Source organism: Xenia sp. Carnegie-2017, unplaced genomic scaffold, assembly GCF_021976095.1.
Source record: "Xenia sp. Carnegie-2017 unplaced genomic scaffold, XeniaSp_v1 HiC_scaffold_20, whole genome shotgun sequence".
NCBI lineage: Eukaryota > Metazoa > Cnidaria > Anthozoa > Malacalcyonacea > Xeniidae > Xenia > Xenia sp. Carnegie-2017.
This window is the reverse complement of record NW_025813483.1, coordinates 5195548-5216742: the sequence shown is the minus strand read 5'-3', so window position 1 is coordinate 5216742 and position 21195 is coordinate 5195548. Positions and strand designations below refer to the sequence as shown.

Genomic DNA, 21195 nt, shown 5'->3' with positions numbered 1-21195 from the left:
AAATTTCTCCAAGTATTTCAAATCCATTTTGAACACGTCTTTGTAAATGATATTCGTTGACTTGAAAGTCTGCATTAATGCATGTTTCATGATTTTTGAACATAATGACAAATTCAAACAAATAGGAAACTTTTAGAAATTGATGAATTTGGAACTAGCTAAAATTCAATTGTACACTATAGAAAATTATAAAAATGGATAACATAAAGGGAGAAGTGTTATAATTCTATTTATTTAATATTCAGAGGAAGTTGAGAGAGCAGAGTCAATGGAAGTTCTGAAGCAAAAAGCACAAGACATCATTCAACAATCTACCTATCTTGGAGTACAAGTCGCCAAAATCGAGGGGCGTTGCAGCGAATTGCCACAGGAAATGACGGAAATTAAGTCGAGTGTAGCAATACAAATTGAAACGGCAATAGAATTACGGAGTGAAATTGATGGGGTAGAAGCATTTGGTTTCTCTGAATTTAAGTCTATGCAAGATCACATTTCGGCATTACAAGCTAAGATTACTGAGCAGCGCGATCACATTTCGTCATCAGAGGCTGAGATTACTGAGCAGCGCGATCACATTTCGTCATCAGAAGCTGAGATTATTGAGCTTAAATCATCAAAGGAATTATTAGAAGAAAAAGTAAATTCATTGGAAAATGAAAAAACGAGGGAAAATGCTGAAAGAGAAAAAGAGAATGAATGGCGGCGGGAAATGGAAAATTGGAAGTGGGAAATGGAAAATTGGAAGCGGGAAGTGGAAAACGAGAGAAACGCAATGAATTAAGTTAAGATTTAGGAATTTACTTTCTCGAATTAAGTTTTTAAGAATTAAGAATTTCGTTTCTCGAAATTCAAGCAAGTTCTAATGTCCTTTTGCACTTAATAAACTGCTAGTCTGTAGCTATACATTTAATTTATAATGTCAACGAAATGTTTTTTAATCAACTGAGAAATATTTGAGAAAAAGATTATCAAAAATCACGATCATACACGCTAAGTATATGTTGCATGCCTGATGAATATATATTACCCAAATATACCTGATAGCTCAAGTTGTAAATATGTATTATGATGTCACTTATGTCACTTGTTGAGTTGATTGAATTTTAATTGGATTTAAATAAAAAAATTGTTAAACTGATGTCCTTTCAAAGTTGGAAATCTTTTGATTGTAAATTTTTATTTACCGATAAGGGCTGAACATTAATAGTTAAATACTGCATACATGATTGTCTGCTTACCTGGCAACAATTTGACACTGTTGATAAATTTGCATGACTTCACTTCCTTGGTAATTTCTTCAGCAGACGAATAGAATTTGCCAATTCTATGTTTTAAAGCTCGTTTGAACAAATCTTCTGCTTTTTCGTTTTCTCCAGTTGCATAGCAAACGAAAATCAAATTTTGGAAGACTGTAACTTTGTAGAACTGATCTGGAGGAAATGCCTTTGTTTCGACTCCTAAAGCTTGTCCAAGATAATGTTTTGCATTGTCATATTCTTTCAATTTAATGAAAACACAACCCAAGTTGTTGAACGTTGCAGCTATATCAATAACTTCAGCTTTAGCACCAATATCTAAAGCATTTTTGTACAAATCTTTTGCTTCCTTGTACTTTGCCGATTTCATGTAAACCAAACCTAAGTTGTTGCACATTGCAGCAACATATACCTGGTCAGAACCAAAAGCTTTAGTTTGAATTTCTAAGGCCTGTTCTTACGATTCTTTTGCTTTGGCGTATTCTCCCATGGTGAGATGAACTGAACCTAAGTTGTTGTACGTTGTACCTGTGTTACCATGGTTAAAACCAAAAACCTTTGTCTGGATATCTAAAGCTCGTTCGTAAAGGCGTTGAGCTTTTTTATAAAGTTTTTTAGAAAAGTAAAACCAGCCTAGGCTGCTGCACGTTGCTGCAATATCGACATTATGATGACCAAATACTTTAGTTTGAATTTGTAAAGCTCGTTTGTACAAATCTTTTACTTCTTCATGCTCTACCATTTTAAGATGAACCTTACCTAGACATTTCATTCACGTCATCAACTGTTTTAAAAGATAAGTTCTTGCCAATTTTTCATGTAAATAAAACACAGTTATTCACAAGTTAGATCTCTCTTTTCTCACCATTGAAAACATCGCACTTCCATTAAACACTTTATTGGTTATTATCAAACCAAATTTGTTATTATAACAAAGTTGATGCTAAGTTGACCGCGAAAGTCTTTATGTGTGTATAATTATGCAATTCTGAATATGTTCTTTGAGACAACAGGAGGTTAGAACATGCATTTCTCCGTTGTAAACGCGAAAATCTGCCACTAGCGTTGTGAGAATGCATTATTCGGGTAGTATGTTTATTAGTATAAGTCAAAAAAATAAATACTACATTCAACGCTAATTACAATATCTACTCGGATGTAACGAAGACCAGATTAAAGATATTTTCTTGCTGTAAAATTCCGGTTCATACGTTTAAAAATAAAACACTTTGTTGCTGGGGAAAAGCATCTTTCAAATCGTAGAAAAGTGCAAGTCATACTTAAAATCTATACTTATGTATATTTATAATTATTTACCATATACAGCATTTATTACTCTCTATTCCGCATTTTACCTTTCATTCCGCATCCGCAATCCCACCATTCTGTTTCCGCGCTTTACCCCTACCCAATTTTACAACGGAAGCCCTCTTTTTTGTTGTGAGAAATTCTTGTTTAAGAACTGACACCACAATCATTTGTCCGTTTGTCAAATGTACTAGGCAAATATACAGGACTAATAAAAACGAAGAACTTTACCTATCTTTATAATTTCAATGCTCTGTCACCAACCTTTGCCAAAGACAGGGTAAAGCTTTGTCATCTAAATGCATTTATTACATATCTTTGTTATAAGTTTTGTGTGCCTTGAAATTTGACCTCTAAAATCAAAATATAAAAAATAATCTAACTGTAGAATTAGCTAAGTGATCAGGAATTGAAATTTTAACAACAGGATGGTTTCTAAAGGTTTCTTTGTACACCCAATAGTTCTGAAACAAATATCAAATTATAACTCCTTTTGGAGCAATGCCTGTAAAGTTTTTACCAGTATTGCGGTTTTTGTAAGAGGAAAATGTAACACCTACACATTGTAGATTTATACATGCACGACAAAGGTAGTCACAAAACGTTTTACACGTCGCGTCACATGAGTAAAAATATTATGAAAAACTTCGTTTATCACTCTTAATATACTTATATGGTCTACAGAAAAGCTGCATCGATTGATTTTTCTTTTTAGATCTGATATTTCATCTGATACTTCTCGGCTCTTGTTTTTATAATTTCATGAAAGTTTATTACCAACTTCTCAAGTTCTCAAATTTTGTCCAATAAATAATCATTTGCTAAGGTGTACCAGCTTTTCCACTATAAAGCATGCATTAAAAACACGTGTCTTTCCCCCCCCCCCATTATTTTTAAGTTCAAACAACTGTATACATGACCCAGACAATACAATGGAGCTCAGCTTTTGGTTAGACAGAATTTGGTAAAATTAGGGTTCTGGAATTTAACTAATATTACTATCACATGTTGGAATGCAGAAACTTGTTCCACCCACTGATATGTTAAGGAAAAAAGCTCCTGTGTCTATCTTTCCCGGATGAAGTACTCAGATCATAATCCATCATAAAATTTAAATTACAGCTTAATTCTGTATTTTCATTCTTAACAAATTAATCCTTATGGCCTGCTTGGATGAATAGAATAATATTTAGAATCTTAACAACTAAATTTTAACATTTCACACTAATAAATTCTACGATCTATCTAGATTTAAAAGTCATATTTTTTGACAATAGAGATAGTGTTTTTCTTTGACGTTTTTACAAAAAAAACACAGTCGAGATCAGTGGCGGATTTAGGGTTAGTCAAAATGAATTACTGTTGTACATTTTTGAATATATTTACAATTCTAAGCCCCTAAACTAAAGAAGCCTTTTAAAGTTGTAGTAATATCAAATTTTTTCATTATTTAAGTTTTTCATAACACTAGTGTAAATTATACAGCCTACCAAAGTACGTTTTCGCAGCAGTGAATATAGACACTTTTTTACTATTATGAACTTTAGTCGTACTTCTGAAGCTCAGATGCTGGCAAGCAAAAGCCAAAAAATGTTTGCTTAAAAAGATCAATCTAAGACAAACAGCTTGAAATAAAGATAAGATACAAAATAACTTAGCTTTAATACGTATAAATTATTGTGTTAAACTGCGTTTACGCTCTTTATAGGATTGTCAGATTCTAAATGTCAGATTGTAAATTTCATCAAAGATGTGCTTTTTGAGACACCCTTATAGCTAAAATTGAAAAATGCTGACAGAGATTGAGCAAACGGAAATTAATTTTAGGTGACGTAATTTTCAATGTGGCTAATGACATCGAAAGAAGTATTCGGTGGGAATCTTGTTTGAGATTTTTTAGTCTTTTACAAACTGTTTTTACTCGAATTATTGAAAAAAGACGTAAGACACAAAAAGCGGTTCATGTCAAAGTATGGAAGACTTTATGACTTCCATACAAAATATTGAAAGCTTCTGCATTTATTAATGTACAATGAAACAATTTAACTTCAGTCTGAATAGATATTGATATCGTTTTCAACCTCATTGGCAGTTTTCGATTATTTTCACATGATATTTAAAATTGGCATATGTGATGAAAACACCATCACAAAATGCCGCTTTTGTCAATGCTACGAAATTTGCATTGAATTGTTAACAGAAATTATGACGTTTTTGATTTGAACTACGATATCTGAATTAAATCCGACGTTTTAAACTCATTTCTTTTACTTCAAATTTACTTGGTGTTAATTTCAAGACGACTGATAGTTGATACATAATCAATTTTTCTTACATGGAAAATAACGAAAAAGAATCTCGATGATGTTTAAATATATCATGAAAATTCAAAAACATAGGAAATGAAATGTTGACCTTTTTGACAATAAACAATTTACGGTATGACATTCTTGATAAGAAGTTCTTTGTTGGTATAATGTGCTCATTTTAATTTCCGTTAAAATTTCTCCAAGTATTTCAAATCCATTTTGAACACGTCTTTGCAAATGATATTCGTTAACTTGAAAGTCTGCATTAATGCATGTTTCAATATCTTTGAACATAATAACAAATTCAAACAAGTAGGAATCCTATAGAAATTGATGAATTTGGAACTAGCTAAAATTCAATAGTACAACATGGAAAATTATAAAAATGGATAGCATAAAGGGGAAGTGTTATAATTCTATTTATTTAATATTCAGAGGACATCATTCAACAATCTACCTATCTTGGATTACAAGTCGCCAAAATCGAGGGGCATTTCAGCGAATTGCCACCGGAAATGACGGAAATTATATCGAGTGTAGCAATACAAATGGACACGGCAAAAGAATTACGGAATAAAATTGATGAGGTAGAAGCAAATGGTAACCGTCAAATTCAGTTTTTGCGCGGTCGCATTTCGTCATTAGAAGCTGAGACTACAAAGCTTAAATCGTCAAATGAATTATTAGAATAAAAGGTAAAATCATTGGAAGATAAAAGTACGAAGCTTGAGGGAAAGGTGAAATCTTTGGAAAATGAAAATACGAGAAAATATGGTGAAAAAGAAAAAGAGAAGGAGTGGTGGGAAAGTTGGAGGCAGGAAGTGGAAAACATGATAAAAGCGGCGATTTAAGTAATAGTTTCGAAATACAAGTCAGATCTAATGTCCTTTTACACTGAATAAACTGCTTTTCTGTAGCTATACATTTAATTTATAATGTCAACGAAATGTTTTTTAATCAACTCAAAAAATTTTGACAAAAAGATTGTCATAAATTACGATCATACACATTAAATTTTAAAAATGTAACAAAGCAGAGACAAAACTTCATTGTGCAACATCATTACCACTATTACAGAATAAAGAGTAAGTAATTAATACGCTAAAAAACTTCTTAAATGCATTACATGTAATTTTAGTGCGGAAAAATTGATAACACTGTAAAGCACGTAAAGATTAAACTTGCCTATTAATAAAATGTTTTGCTGTTGCAAAGATCTGTGGTTAAGACCTTTTCTTTTCTGTCTGAACTTTCTCATCTTTATACTACACAAATTTGAAGCATGTTTTGCTTACAAACTATGTTCAAAAGATTTTGTGTTTGGAATCCATAGTTTTGCATACTCCCAAGGCCTTCCAGTTGACTTAATAAATCATAAAGCGTTTGTACAGAGCAATCATTCTAGTTGATGTTAAAGCTCAATGGTTCTGTATAACTGGATCAGCTGACACCAAAAGAATGGCAAAATTGAACTATTTCTCCCTGCAAATAATTCACTCCCCTAAAAAAGGGCAACAAGGAAATTTTTGAGCAACAAACATTTAACAAGAAAATTTGATAAAATTTTAGGTGAAAACTAAAAATTTATTGATCACGAGGGATAGCAAACAAAAAAGTTTTGAAACTGTAGCCCCCAACATTTTGACTGTATTTTTGCTATATTTGCTTAAAATTACTCAAAGTTTATTCAAATTTTCCTAAATTACATGCTTTTCGAATCACATGGTTTACGTAATAAGAAGTGAACCTCCCTGTCCCGACCTATACATTTGCATAACTGCTATTATCTCTGGGTGGGAAGGCAACTGGTACCCAAACAATCAGATTGCAACGGGCACCCTAAAAAGAGTTGTTTAACAACGATGAAAACAGAGGTATATACTCTAGTTATTTCTTATTTGAAGTTATTCGTAAGTTGTGTGGAAGAAAAATAAAATCTCTATATGGTATTTTCTTTATATCTATATTTGTACAAAAAAAAAACAGTTGGTGTTATGCTATGTAATAAGTGCCACGTATGTCCTATTACGCGCATGTGATTACCATAGTGGATTTCCCTATACATTGCTTCAACGCATCTTTTATTCTAAAGACTGAATAAGCAGTCTTAACAGCTTTCTTATGTTCACAAACTCCATACCCAAGATCTATGTGCTCTTCCGTGTCCTCACTGTAGAAATATATTATCATTAATGAATCTCTCTTTCAGAAAAAGGAAGCTTACGTTCAATGTTGATAAGGCTATTGAAGGAAACACGTCAGGTTATTTGCAATTTTTCGTAATTCAAACAAAGCACTTAATTTCCTTAATTTTTCTGCCACTGTTTTTCAATCAGGCTCCTCAATCACACTAGACATGCAAAAAATGGTTTTACAATCATTAAGTGTGAGGGCTATAAATCCTATAATATCAGTTTTTAACAAAAATTATTTCTCAACACAAAAACTGTTACTAACACTATAGTATAGTTAACTATATTATATAGTATACAAAATTTACATGACTATGGCTATACAAACATATTGAATATTAGCAACATGATTTATACTGTTTATATTAATTTTTGAATATGACTCCCAGAAATCTTTAACAATCTGTCCAAATATGACAGCTCCGAAAATATGGGTAAAATGGTCTCTACTATCAGTAATCATCTCTGTAGAGGTTTTTGCATTAAGGATTGACTTCAAGTTGATTATGAACCAATTTCAAATTAAACTCATCACTTATAAAAAGTTATTAATTTTCCAGAATCATTCTAGTATCTGACAAGCGCAGCCAAATAAGCGCTCATCTGACATAATTGTTATCTTTATTCATATTTTCAAATGTAATATTGATACGAACAACTTACATTCTTAACTTCAAAATCTGTTTATATTAGATGTTAGTACTTTGTTTTCCACGCAGTTTTGAATAAGCATTCATTTGACTATTGACAATTATGTACTTCGTGTAATTTTTATGCTTATGTAAGATCCTTCTGATACAATTTTAACGAGTCATAAGTTCATTTATGCTGAGGTCTTATGAAATTTTTAACTAATCTATCAAAGAGCTAAGTATATTTCTTTGAAGTAATTTCAATAATAATGCGTTACATTTCATAACCAAAAGTCCTCCTTTGTGGTTAGAAAAAGATCCATTCTACCAGTATATCACGATCGAGATTCACTACAGGGGAAAGTTTACTGGGGTAAATGTACCAGTAGTTATATAGTTCAATATTTCAAAATGCCCTGAAAGAGCCAGAACTTTGTATACCAGAGTTTTTTTACTCCTAATTATTTGCTTTTTCCTACGATTTTACTGGCAGTTTTATGAAAAGTTCCCTTGTCGTATACCCTTTGCACTTTTACATAATGACTAATTTTACATAAATATCGACAATACAATATCTAATCAAACATACAACACAAAGTAGCTAAACAAAAAATTTAGGCTAAAACGTTCATACTCAATTCTCAATGGTGATTTGTGAAAGAGCGCAATTTTTGACAAAAACGTCCAGGAGCTTGCACTTGCTTATTTTTTTTATAAAAGCATCAAGCAACATAAAATTCCAAAGACTATAAACACTATTGTCTTTAAATATTTCAAAACTGTATCTTTGTTTAATTGATAATTTAAAGTTTAACACATACCAAAGTGCTGAAATTGGGTTAAACTTTTCTAAAGGACATCTCCAAGCATATTATGACACTCCGAGCTCAAACTATTCACTCTAAATTGTGTGTACATAAATGCTCTTTGATTCAACTTCATTTAAGTGAACATTAAGAACATTGAGCTCCACTGTTGTTAGAATTTTTGATGAAATATGTAGAATCATTGAACCAACCATCTGTAACGACGTGGGGAGAATGGAATGAGAATATTGTGCAGTTTCATTTTCCAAAAGAGTTTTGTCGCATCAAGATCACTAAACTTGAGTCCGCATTTTCTGCACCCAAATAAGAAAATAAAAGAAGAAAGTCAAATTGTTAAGATTGTTAAGGTTGGTTAATATTTACTTTTATTGCTTGTTTTTAATACTTTATACCATAGTATGTATAACGCAAGTCGCAAATAATATATGAAATTCACAATTGTATAATACACAAATAATAAGTACACAAATACAGAAATACACAAATAATAAATGAAATATTGAAGATTTTCTCATAAAGAGGTTTTTCCTAGCTATATTGTTTTATTGAAAAAAAATTAAAGATAAAGTTCATTTATGAAGAAATAAATATTTATAATTTTTAACAAAATATGATGGCGGAAGTTAGTTTCAAACCCGATATCGCATCTTACCAAATCCATAACAAATACATTAAACTACAGAAGCCTTTTAAAGTTGTAGTAATATCGAATTTTTTTCATTATTTAAAATTTTCATAACACTACTGTAAATTATACAGCCTACCAAAGTCCGTTTACGCAGCAGTGAATATAGACACTTTGTTAAAAAATGTCGTAAATGAGAACTATTGTGAACTTTAGTCGTACTTCTGAAGCTCAGAAGCTGGCAAGCAAAAGCCAAAAGATGTTTGCTTAAAAAGGTCAGTCTAAAAGAAACAGCTTGAAATGAGGATAAGATACAAAATAACTTAGCTTTAATACGTATAAATTATTGTATTCAACTGCGTTTACGCTCTTTATAGGATTGTCAGATTCTAAATGTCAGATTGTAAATGTCATCAAAGATGTGCTCTTTGAGACACTCTTATAGCTAAAATTGAAAAAATGCTGACAGAGATTGAGCAAACGGAAATTAATTTTAGGTGACGCAATTTTCAATGTGGCTAATGACATCGAAAGAAGTATTCGGTGGGAAACTTGTTTGAGATTTTTAGGCGTTTTACAACTGTTTTTACTTGAATAATTGAAAAAAGACGTAAAAAAGACACAAAAAGCCGGTACATGTCAAAGTATGGATAACTTTATGACTTCCATACACAATATTGAATACTTCTGCATTTATAATGTACAATGAAACAATTTGACTTCAGTCTGAATATCGTTTTCAACCTCATTGGCAATTGTTGACTATTTTCACATGATATTTAAAATGGGCATGAGTGATGATAACACCATCACAAAATAACGCTTTTGTCAATGCCACGCAATTTGCATAGAATTGCTAACAGAAATTATGACGTTTTTGATTTGAACTACGATATCCTAATTAAATTCGATGTTTTAAACGCATTTTCCTTTACTTCAAATTTACTTGGTGTTATTTTCAAGACGACTAATAGCTGATTGTTTAAATTAAACAAGACTTACCTATAAGTTGATGTTTGATTGGAATTCTACTAGTTTCATCATTCAGGAACGAAGGAGTCACATGAGAAGCGCAAAACATAGGAAATAAAATGTTAACCTTTTAGACAATAAATAATTTACGCTATGACATTCTTGATAAGAAGCTCTTTGTTGGAAGAATGTGCTCATTTTAGCTTCAGTTAAAATTTCTCCAAGTATTTCAAATCAATTTTGAACACGTCTTTGTAAACGATATTCGTTAACTTGAAAGTCTGAATTAACGCATGTTTCATAATCTTTGAACATAATAACAAGTTGAAACAAATAGGAATCTTTTAGTAATTGATGAATTTGAACACCATTAAGCCTGGTTCACACATGACTGAGACATGACTGAGGCATACCTGTGACGATGCGTGCATTGCTCTTAAGGCAAATGTAAAAACTTATCAGTGACACAATAATGGTGTTTCAGGCAGTCGTAGGAGTTACCTGCAGTATACCGCCGAAATGCCGTAAAAGTTGAGTTGTGTTTAAGTTTCCCGGCATGTCGGCGGCTAAACGGCGGTGTACGGAACTTATTTTGGTGATTTATGTTATATGTGAACGCTTCTCAGATTGACCGGTGGCAATATTTCCCATCACGCATTTGTGTAAAAAGATGGCGGATGAATTTTCAACACAGGACATGGAACCAAGAAAAGACTCAATGGAAAAATTCCAATCACTTTACGATAAAAATAAAAACTTATGGATACAATACGCAACTATCGGGCTATTTATGATAAATCGTGTCCAGAGCACAAAAATCAAAGAATAAAATATCCAAATTATTCCCTTTTTTTCAAACTGGCTGTCCTATCTTTGATGTATTTTGAAATAACTGTTAAAAGAACCGCATAATTTGCTAATAGTAACGCTATTTTCAAATTACGAAGTACTATTTTGTCAAATTCAAACTACCGCTAAATTTTTGCGGTCTATCGGCGATTTGAATTATGTCATTGAAAGCATCGCAGGCATGCCTCAGGCCTACCTCAGCCACAAGATCGGAAAACATCTCAGGCTTGCCCTTAATAATGCCTCAGTCATGTCTCAGTCATATGTGAACCAGGCTTAAATTAGTATTTATGTTTTCAAACTTTCTTTGTACATTGTAATGTCTTTCAGTTGGATGATTTCTCAAGTTAAAGTTTTTGTCACATTCATGTCTATTCCTGGGAATCAAGTCACATTCATGTCTCTTTTAACACATACTCTTTCATGAATGGGGGGGGGGGAGAGATTTCCTGCGACACAGGTTTCCGATCTACTTCTTCCTCGACGTCTTTTTCGACCTAGGATTGTTGAAACGGAACGGAATTCGTCAATGCCTACAAAAATTTGATAAAGTTTGACGAGAAACAAAAAAATTTGAGCATTTAACATATATCTACTACTTGCCAAAAATAGCTATATTCTTCGCATGAGGTCACAGGAATAATTATTCATGTATTCTAAATTTTTGAAGGCAGAAAAAGGCAAAATTTGGAAAAAAAATTAAGAATTTTATGCGCTTGTGCACAAGACATTTCAGTTACATTCGCTACTTTGACTGCTTTATTTGCATTCCAGTGCAATATTTTTCTATTCCTATAATTTGCCTCAGACAATCAAACATTTACTCAGACATGGAAGACATACTGGGAATATACGTATAAGGTGCAAGTCATGCGCAGTAGAAATATTAACATAACAGTAATGCCATAGTGATGGATTTTTTTCTTGAAAACAGACCTGGATAATGTTGTCGTCTTCATATTTCCCCGTGGGAAGTCGGATTTCATGTTTTAATACTGGATGTAAATGGATAATTGAGTTCTTCTGCTGTATCATTTTGGCCATTTATCTTCCTGTATTCTTGATTGTATCCAGTATTACGTATTGCTTAGACATTTGCGTCCGTGGAATCCGCAAACTTGGATCCATAATTTGGATGCGACTTAACTGCTGTAACACAAATGGTCTCATTTGTTCAATGACATGCCCGAGACCACGATTGGACCCTTTAACATGCCTTAAGGTAAATTTTGCTTTACTCTGCCTTAATGATATAATAAATAATTGTGTAGTTTAAGATCTAGATGCTTTTCAGTTACGGCTTTATGATCTTCGGGATGAAACTTGTACAATGCAATTGATACCTTAGGTAGTTGTTGTGTATAACTCTTTAGTTACAAAGCGTAATTCAACCTAAAAGTTTCGATATTTAAATTGCACAATGTTTTTTCAGCTTTGCAGGTTTACATAAGCAATTTTTTACTTGACAATTTTTATGATGTTTAGTTTTTGTACTTTTGGCAGACACACGAACAATGAAAGCTGTCATTATAGGCAAGAAATCTGTTCAGGTTTTTTATGCATTCGATTTGTTTAGCAAATATATTCCTTGATTTATATGCAATGTTTGTCACGCGCGTTATCTCACGTGAGTTCCATTGCTTTCTATTGCTTTTACAAAAATTTAGGCAGTCTGCAATGCGAGACATACATACGTGTAACTCACGCGAGAAAGCGCGCGTGACAAACATTGCATATAAGTAATGGAATATATTGCACTGCGAGAATATACATACGTGTAACAAATTTCTGGGCCGCTTATGGTTATAAAAGATGTTTTTCGTCTACGTCTCACATAAACCATCAAAATAAAAACATGTATGGCGATAACAGTCAACTGTAATATCACCTGAAACGATACATTCATGAAATTGATCTATAATTAAATTGATGACATCAACCCAGTGCTCCAGATGTCGACCTGATGTTTTGAGGTAGATCTGCAATTCCATAGCAACCTCATTGTGTAAACAAAAAAGCACCGTAGCGACCTACGCCTGTTGAGCTAATATACATTCAACTTTACATGAACTAAATAAATGAATTCGAGATTTCACACCCGACAAGCGTGTGTAGATATGATCTTCGCACTTTGCTGGACAATTTAAGCAATCGTCTCAGGAACCTGAAAAAATCAGGTGACTCAACGGGATTTTTCAGGTTCCTGAGACGATTGCTTAAATTGTCCAGCAAAGTGCGAAGATTACATCTTCATTTAATTTCAAACACCGCACTGCATAAAACATTCATACGAAATTCCTTTCACGAGAAAACATGAGCCCAACAATATTGACCTGCTCACCACTGTGTGACATCATAGCTCAGTTGGTCAAAGCACTGCACCGGCACCGCAGAGGTCATGGGTTCGAATCCCGTTGAGTCACCTGATTTTTTCAGGTTCCTGAGACGATTGCTTAAATTGTCCAGCAAAGTGCGAAGATCATATCTTCATTTAGTTAGGAGATTCTGTTGCAAAGTGACAACTGATTGAACTGCTGCTTCTATTGAAGAGCAAATGAATATTAAATCGGTGTTTATTACAAAAAAGAATTAAAAAGTTGTTTTCATTCGTTTGTTTGTTGCACATTTGTGTTGGCATTTGAACATATTGACCAATAAAACAAATTGGTTCCTTTTTTGCACTCTTAAGAACTCTTAAGCACTCTTAAAATGTTTGGTAAAAACCTTACGATTTCAAACGTTTTCATTATCCTTAAGTATAGTGTATTGAAGTTTCAATTTTGAAATTTTAAATTGATGTTTAAAGCGTACACTAATTTCAGTGAAACCTTTTTTGATTTAAGTCAAAGGCAGTCGACGGCCTTTGCAAGTATCTAACCTCTGCTTCTTTCAATATTTTTTATATTTGAATTGCATGCAAAAATATTATGTAAGCTAGTTTGCTAGAAATTTAATTTGCTCCTAATTCGCTTGACTTGGCATAAATAACGAGACGTAATTATTGCTAAATATCTACTTACTAATTCATTACATGTTTGTGTTTCAGCAAGTTTTCTTGGTGATGATCATACCTCGCATTTTGGCTACTGTTGTATTTGCAATCTACGATTGGCGTTGCATGATTTATGAGAAAAAGTCTGTTTTGAATTGTAAACAAGATCATAAGTTTGGTGATGCTGTGTCCTGGATCGACGCATGGCTTTTCCTATCCATCGTATCATCGCTAATACTTATCATAGTATTTATATGCGATGATGAGTTCACGTTCGTCAGAGGAAATTGTAGAAATATTTGTAGAAAAGGTTCTTTCTTTTCTTTGTTGTTCCTAATGGTAGTGACATTAGGGTTTTACATGTGGCGCTTAGTTTCTGGGAGAAGAGTTTTTGCGGCTTTACTTTTTCTTCTTTGGGTTCCAATTACTACAGCACTTGTAAGTGTTGTAAATTTTGTACCTCGGATTTTGCCAGATGGCACAAATAGAACAAATGGATCAAATGGAACAAATGGACTCTTAAGCTTTTTGAAAGTTAGTAAGATTTGGTTCTATTGGCTTGCAGTATTCATATATTTTGTCGAAATATTGGTTAAGTTTTCGTCTGTATTACTGGATACCGTGGAAGAACTGGCACCAATCCTGGAAGATTCTTTTCATGATGAATTAAAGGACTTAAACGCACTTAAAGTCATTCTTATGGGTTTTAGATTGGCATTTCACGCTCGTATATTGGGATTTTTTTACGAAAAAATTTTTCACGGTGACAAAGATCTGTTGTCTGAACCATCTAACTTTCTTGATCCTGGAAGAAGTGACATAGATCGGTCGTCTGAACCATCCAACAGACGTGAAGATGAAACAAGTTATGTATGAGTAGGAACATGTAGAACAGCAAAATATCATAATGAGCATAAAAAATATTTCATGTAGCAACGTCACAAGAAAAATAAAGCACTTACCTTGAAGTATGGGAGCTTCTATTTCACAAAAAATATACTATTGCAAAGACTTTTAACTAATAATAATGTAATTTACCTACCTATATGCCAATTGGCAAGTCTACTGTTAATTATAAGCACTTAATTTTGACATTGATATAGCTACCATATTCATTAGATAAACAATACTCAGTAAAAAAATTGAAGATGTAATAACATGCACTAAAATTTGTATCAATAAACTAAACTTCCTATTTCACTCATCGAAAACCTCTTTTTGCAATGTTCTCTCGTGGTCGGTCTAATTATTGCATCAAAACTTAGTAATGCGAGAACTTTATGTGTAAGACAGTAATTTTTCATATTAGTGGCTATCTTACAAATAAAATTTTCTTCAAAAGCTTACCTAAAGGAGTTAATCTTCCCAAACACTTTTTAATAGATTGTATAGCTTGTGTTTTAGCATTTTGATGTACATGTAATACATAACTTCTGAATTATTAGATTGTTTAGGTATATTACCATATTTATTTACTTGGACACAGATTAGAGGAGAAACAGTATTCACACTCTATTGAAAATTTTTGATTAGGGGTTGTTTACATGATCCCGGTTAACCGAGATTCAGTGAGACGTAAAAGGATTTCGAGGGATTGACAGGAGGCAAAACTTTAAGCGTAAAAATTACAGCTGTTTGTTCAGCACCACAAGTAATTCCTTATTCTTAAATCAGAATATTGTGAAATTATTCCTATTGAATCGTTTCCATTCGCCAAAATCATTTAAAGCTTGGCTGAATCCCGGCTACGATGTCTCATGTAATCAGCCAAAGATTTTCACTAACGACATAAGAATAAGGACAAACAAAGAGTAAAAATAGAAAATTCACGAGAAGGCAATAAAGCAAATGACGCAAGCATCAGCATAAGCATAAGCACGGCAAATTGACATAAGAATAAGTTAGAACAAAATTAAATTAAAAAGAAAATCCTTTTCTTTTACTTCCTCCAATCGCTGGAGAAGATGCTTTGCTTTGTTTTATCGCTTGTGCTTAGGTCGCAAGAACTAGACTTTAACACATATCTTATTACGCACATGATTAGCGTATTGGTGCTAATCAAATGTATTTTCTGACCAATAGAAACACTAAGTTGTCTATCTAAATCAAATATACATTGAAGTGAACCTATTGTTTATTCCTTAAACTGTGGAATCGAGAATCAGTTTGTTTGTTTTTTATTTTATAACTTCTATTCTTCAAAATTCCACGATTTTTTATTTGGTTTCTCGGTCAAATCTCATACCATATTGGGTGTAAAATTTAGAAACTTATCACAGCTATCAAATCACTCTTATTAATGAAAGTATTTGATCGTGGTGTAATGTCTACGAACAAGATGGCATCTAAATACCAATCCCAAATAACAGTGTACCCACATATAAATATATATGTCAAACAATCTGCAGAAAGCTGACAACTAACAAATAATTTTTTCTAAACGTCAGTAAACTCCAACACTAACAGTCCCTCTCAGACGATCTATACATTGTCAAACATGTAACGACACTCCCATAACACTTTCTGTATTATATATTATGACTTTTAAATTTTTTTTATGAAAATTATTTTAGCGCAACTTCAAAATAGGTAGCAGAATTAAGCCTAGTTTAGAAAACCCAGTTTCACTGCTTAGTTTCTTTGTAAATTTTAGATGTGTATTGATTGATATTGATGAAGCTCAATTAGCTTATGCACGTAATTCTATTCTGCTCATATTTCAATATTTCGTACTGATCTTCTGCAAACACCTAAAAATGAAAGGCGAGCATTTTATCTGAACAAAAAATATTGATAATGGAACTGTCGACATTTAAAATAGAAGAAACAAACTTTAATAGATTAACCCGGTGAAAAAAGTTTGGTCACGCTAGATCATGCTAATCAAAATAAAATCAGCAAAGAACAACTTAGTGACTAGAAGTTGAACTGCGCACAAGCCTTGACGAGAAGTAATATTTTACATTAACCAAATTAATAAAAAATCCTTAATTGTCAGAATTCCAAATTAAGTCCAAGAAAAAGTGCTATGGAGTAAAAAGGAAAACCTTAAATTTCTAAGCTAAATCACAGAAACTATTATAACATTTTTGAAACGTACGCGTTGAGCATCTATGTCAGGGGTTGGCAACTTCTCCAGTCGGCGGGCCAGATTAAGGAAAATGAAGTTATTGGTGGGCCGGATTATTATAAGAATAATATTCAATATCTTAATCACAGATATAGACGGATACAGTCGGCGGGCCGTATGTTGCCCACCCCTGATCTATGTTTTACACATTTTTTAGAAAGCTTCTTACGCTTGCGCAGTTGGTAGATAAACGTTTCGCTTTAGTAAATGTTATTGTTTTTATAGCAATTCTTGATATTCTGCAAATGTATGGTAGCAAAGAAAAGCAAAAAGCAGTGAGAACTGATGCAGGTGAAAGTGCAAATCCTGTACAACAGCGTGCATTCCTTATGGATCCTAGCGAAGTTAAGCGAATGGAGAAGGATTTATTATATCTTATGAGAGATTTCAATGATGGAAAATTGCACGCATTTGGTATGGTTGTTATTATCGAAATATGCGAAAATTCCTGAGAAATGATTGATGGACTTCTGAAATGTTCTTGGAGTTTACATAGTTATATCAACTAAAGATCAAATATCAGATCACTCCAGATGAAGACATTAGACTGCAATATATAACGACTCATGTTTCAACATCAGATCACTCCTGATGAAGATACTAGACTAGAGTATATAAGAACTTAAGTTTCAGCATCAGGTTACTCCTGATGAAGACAGGAGACTAGAGTATATAAGAAATGAGGGTTCAACATCAGATCACTCATGATGAAGAAACTAGACTGGAGTATATAAGAACTCAAGTTTCAACATCAGGTCACTCCTGATAAGGACACTAGACTGAAGTATGTAAGAGCTCAAATTTTAACATCAAATCACTCCTGACGAAGACACTAAACTAGAGAATAAAATAACTCATGTTTAAACATCAGATCACTGCTGATGAAGACACTAGACTGAAGTATGTAAGAACTTAAGTTTAAACATCTGGTCACTCGAGATGAAGACACTACACCGGAGAATATAAAGACTCTAGTTTCAACATCAGGTCACTCCAGATGAAGGCACTAGACTGAAGTATGTAAGAACTCAAGGTTCAACATCAGGTCACTCCTGATGAAGACACGAGACTAAAGTATATAAGAACTGAGAGTTCAACATCAGATCACTCATGATGAAGAAACTAGACTGGAGTATATAATAACTCAAGCTTAAACATCAGATCACTGCTGATGAAGACACTAGACAGAAGTATGTAAGAACTTAAGTTTCAACATCAGGTCACTCGTGATGAAGACACTACACCGGAGAATATAAAGACTCTAGTTTCAACATCAGGTCACTCCTGATGAAGACACTAGACTAGAGTATATAAGAACTCAAGTTTCAACATCAGGTCTCTCCAGATGAAGGCGCTAGACTGAAGTATGTTAGAACTCAAGTTTCAACATCAGATCACTCCTGATGAAGACACTAGACTAGAGTATATAAGAACTCAAGGTTCAATATCAAATCACTCCTGATGAAGACACTAGACTGAGGTATGTAAGAACTTAATTTTCAACATCAGGACACTGGTAATGAAGACACTACACCGGAGAATATAAAGACTCTAGTTTCAACTTCAGGTCACTCCAGATGAAGGCACTAGACTGAAGTATGTAAATCTCAAGTTTCAACACCAGATTACTCCATCACCATTTAAGATATTAACTTCAAGCTTTTCATGTGTTCATTTTGTACATATATCTATCATTCGTGTAAAAATAAGCAAAAATCGAAAGATTAGGGCTACAACCGTCTGATGATATGACGTGGAGTGACTCTATTGTATGTTGTTGACTATACATGAACTAAAGTAAATGATATAAACCCGGGAGTATCGTTACATGTTTGTAGATGTAGATCGTCCAGGTTGGTAGAGTCCTGAGAAGGACTGTTTTTGTTGTTGTTGACTGACGTTTCGACAACCTTAGCGGTAGTCATCTTCAGAGTCAAATCAGGTCGCTCTTGACTTTCGCTAAGGTCATCAAACCGTCAGTCAACATCAACATCAACAGGACTCTACCAACCTGGACGATCTACATCTACAAACATGTATACATGAAGTAGTTGCTTACGTGAATAGCAGAATGGACAGAATAGGCAGTTTACTAGTCTTGTAAAGAATTATCTAGAGAATATTTATCACAACGAGCCTCGAGAATGTTTTTCTCTTATCGATATTCACCTGAGAGGTATGGTTTGATGGTTGACATGATTTATAACAGTTATACTGAAGAGAAATGTGGAACATAATTTCCATACTTTCGTGCTCTATATTGTCAGTCTCTGTACATTAAGAGGCATGGTTTTTTAAATGTAGATGCCAGTTCGCAAGTTATGTCGTGCTATGTAAATATGTCTGCGTTCATTCACTTCACGAAAAATAGATTTCTAAAAAAAAATGACAATCTTCTGTAATTCACATTGCGCGACCAAACTCGCTACGTTATTGTCTGTGTATATTTTATGTATTTACCAGCTCGATAATTCTCGATAAATACCGAGCAAGTGAGGTTTGTTAAAGGTATGTACTTTATATGTCATGAGACATTTGTATATTTTCTGTTTGCTTTAGAACTTTAGAATTCCTTTTTTGTAATGGAACGCTAAATATGTGTTCAAGCCAAGCAAAGTAAAACGTTGAAATTGTCTTTTCTTAAACGTAAACTGTAACAGCTTAAGTCGAATCCAAACCCCAAAAAGTGGTGGGATTCTATTAAAGCCTTAACTGGAAACACAAAAAAATTCCAAATCTCTACCTGCCTTATCAACAATGAAATTTACTCTGGAAAACCTTTAGCGGATAAAACAAATGACATTTTCTCGACTGTAACACAGCATATTGCCCCCTTGCAACCCACTCCTGTGAATGTAGAACATGAGTTTAATTCATTATTTATCATTAGTGAAGAGGATGTTTACAAAAAACTTATATGTTTAAATTCCGGCAAATCTCCTTGCCCGGAAGACTTACCAAACTGGATGTTTAAAGTATGTGCAACTGCCTGGCTGCCCTAACTGCTTCAATATTCGACGAGTCTATTCAAACAGCAAATACCTAGTAAATGGAAACAAGCTGACAAAATTCCGATCCTTAAAACTCCAAAACTAAATAAGACCTCCATTCAATCTTTTCATATTGAACTCTATCTAAAATTTGTGAACGTTTTGTAACTGAATGTGTTTTTGACTCGATATGGGATGTCATTGATCTAAAACAATTTGGATCAATTCCTAATTCTCCTTAACAGTTTCGTTCACCACCTGCTTTGTGAAACCGACAATCTTATTGACCACAACATTTTACTGAAGAAGTTGGAAAACATGAAAGTCTCTGATAAAATAAAGAACTGGATAAGAAACCTCCTAACTGGAAGAAAACAATGCGTGAAACTAAACGATTGCCTCTCTGAGTGGTGAACAATCAACGGTGGTATACCCCATGGAACAGTTTTGAGTCGGGTACTTTTCCTAGTAATGATCTACGATTTTTTAGAATATTGTCCGGATTGATGGAAATTTGTCGATGACTGTACTGCTTCTGAAAGCATCCCACATAATTACAGCAGCAATTTACAAAACGTCTTTAATGAAATCAATGCCTGGACATCCCAAAACAAAATGAAACTCAACGTATCTAAATGCAAAGAAGTAGCATTTCCATGGAACAGGTCGAATAGAGGGAACAGATGGAGAAGGGGAAGTAGGTGGAACAGGGAGAACTGATGGAAAAAGTGAAACAGATGGAGCATGTAGGAGAGGTGGAAATGGTGGAATACGTGAAGTAGGTGGAACAGATGGAACGGGTAAAACAAGTGGAATAGGTAGAACTGCAAGTATCAATGATTATACCAAAATGTTGCAACTGTACAAGAGAAATGAACACCTACTTTACGTATTAGGAGGTTTCATATCTTAACAGAAATAATATTGCAGCAATTTATAGGTAATGGTAATGTAACTTGCCGTCCTAAGCTAGCTAGTTGATACTCTTAGCAAATTCCACATTCTCGTCTAGATGTTCCCCTTGTTCGTTAAAAGTCGTTTAGATTCATAATACTTTGTTGTTTTAATAAAAAACACTTCCAAGAGCTTATTTAAGATGGCAAACATTTAATA

The 21195-nt window shown here is 33.4% G+C and overlaps 1 protein-coding gene across 2 annotated transcripts in view; it reads right to left on the bottom strand.

Moving 5' to 3' along the window:
* Window positions 1-21195, bottom strand: part of LOC124441196 (nephrocystin-3-like) — an 86340-nt gene that overhangs the window by 2218 nt on the left and 62927 nt on the right. The gene's annotated exons all lie outside the window — the stretch shown is intronic.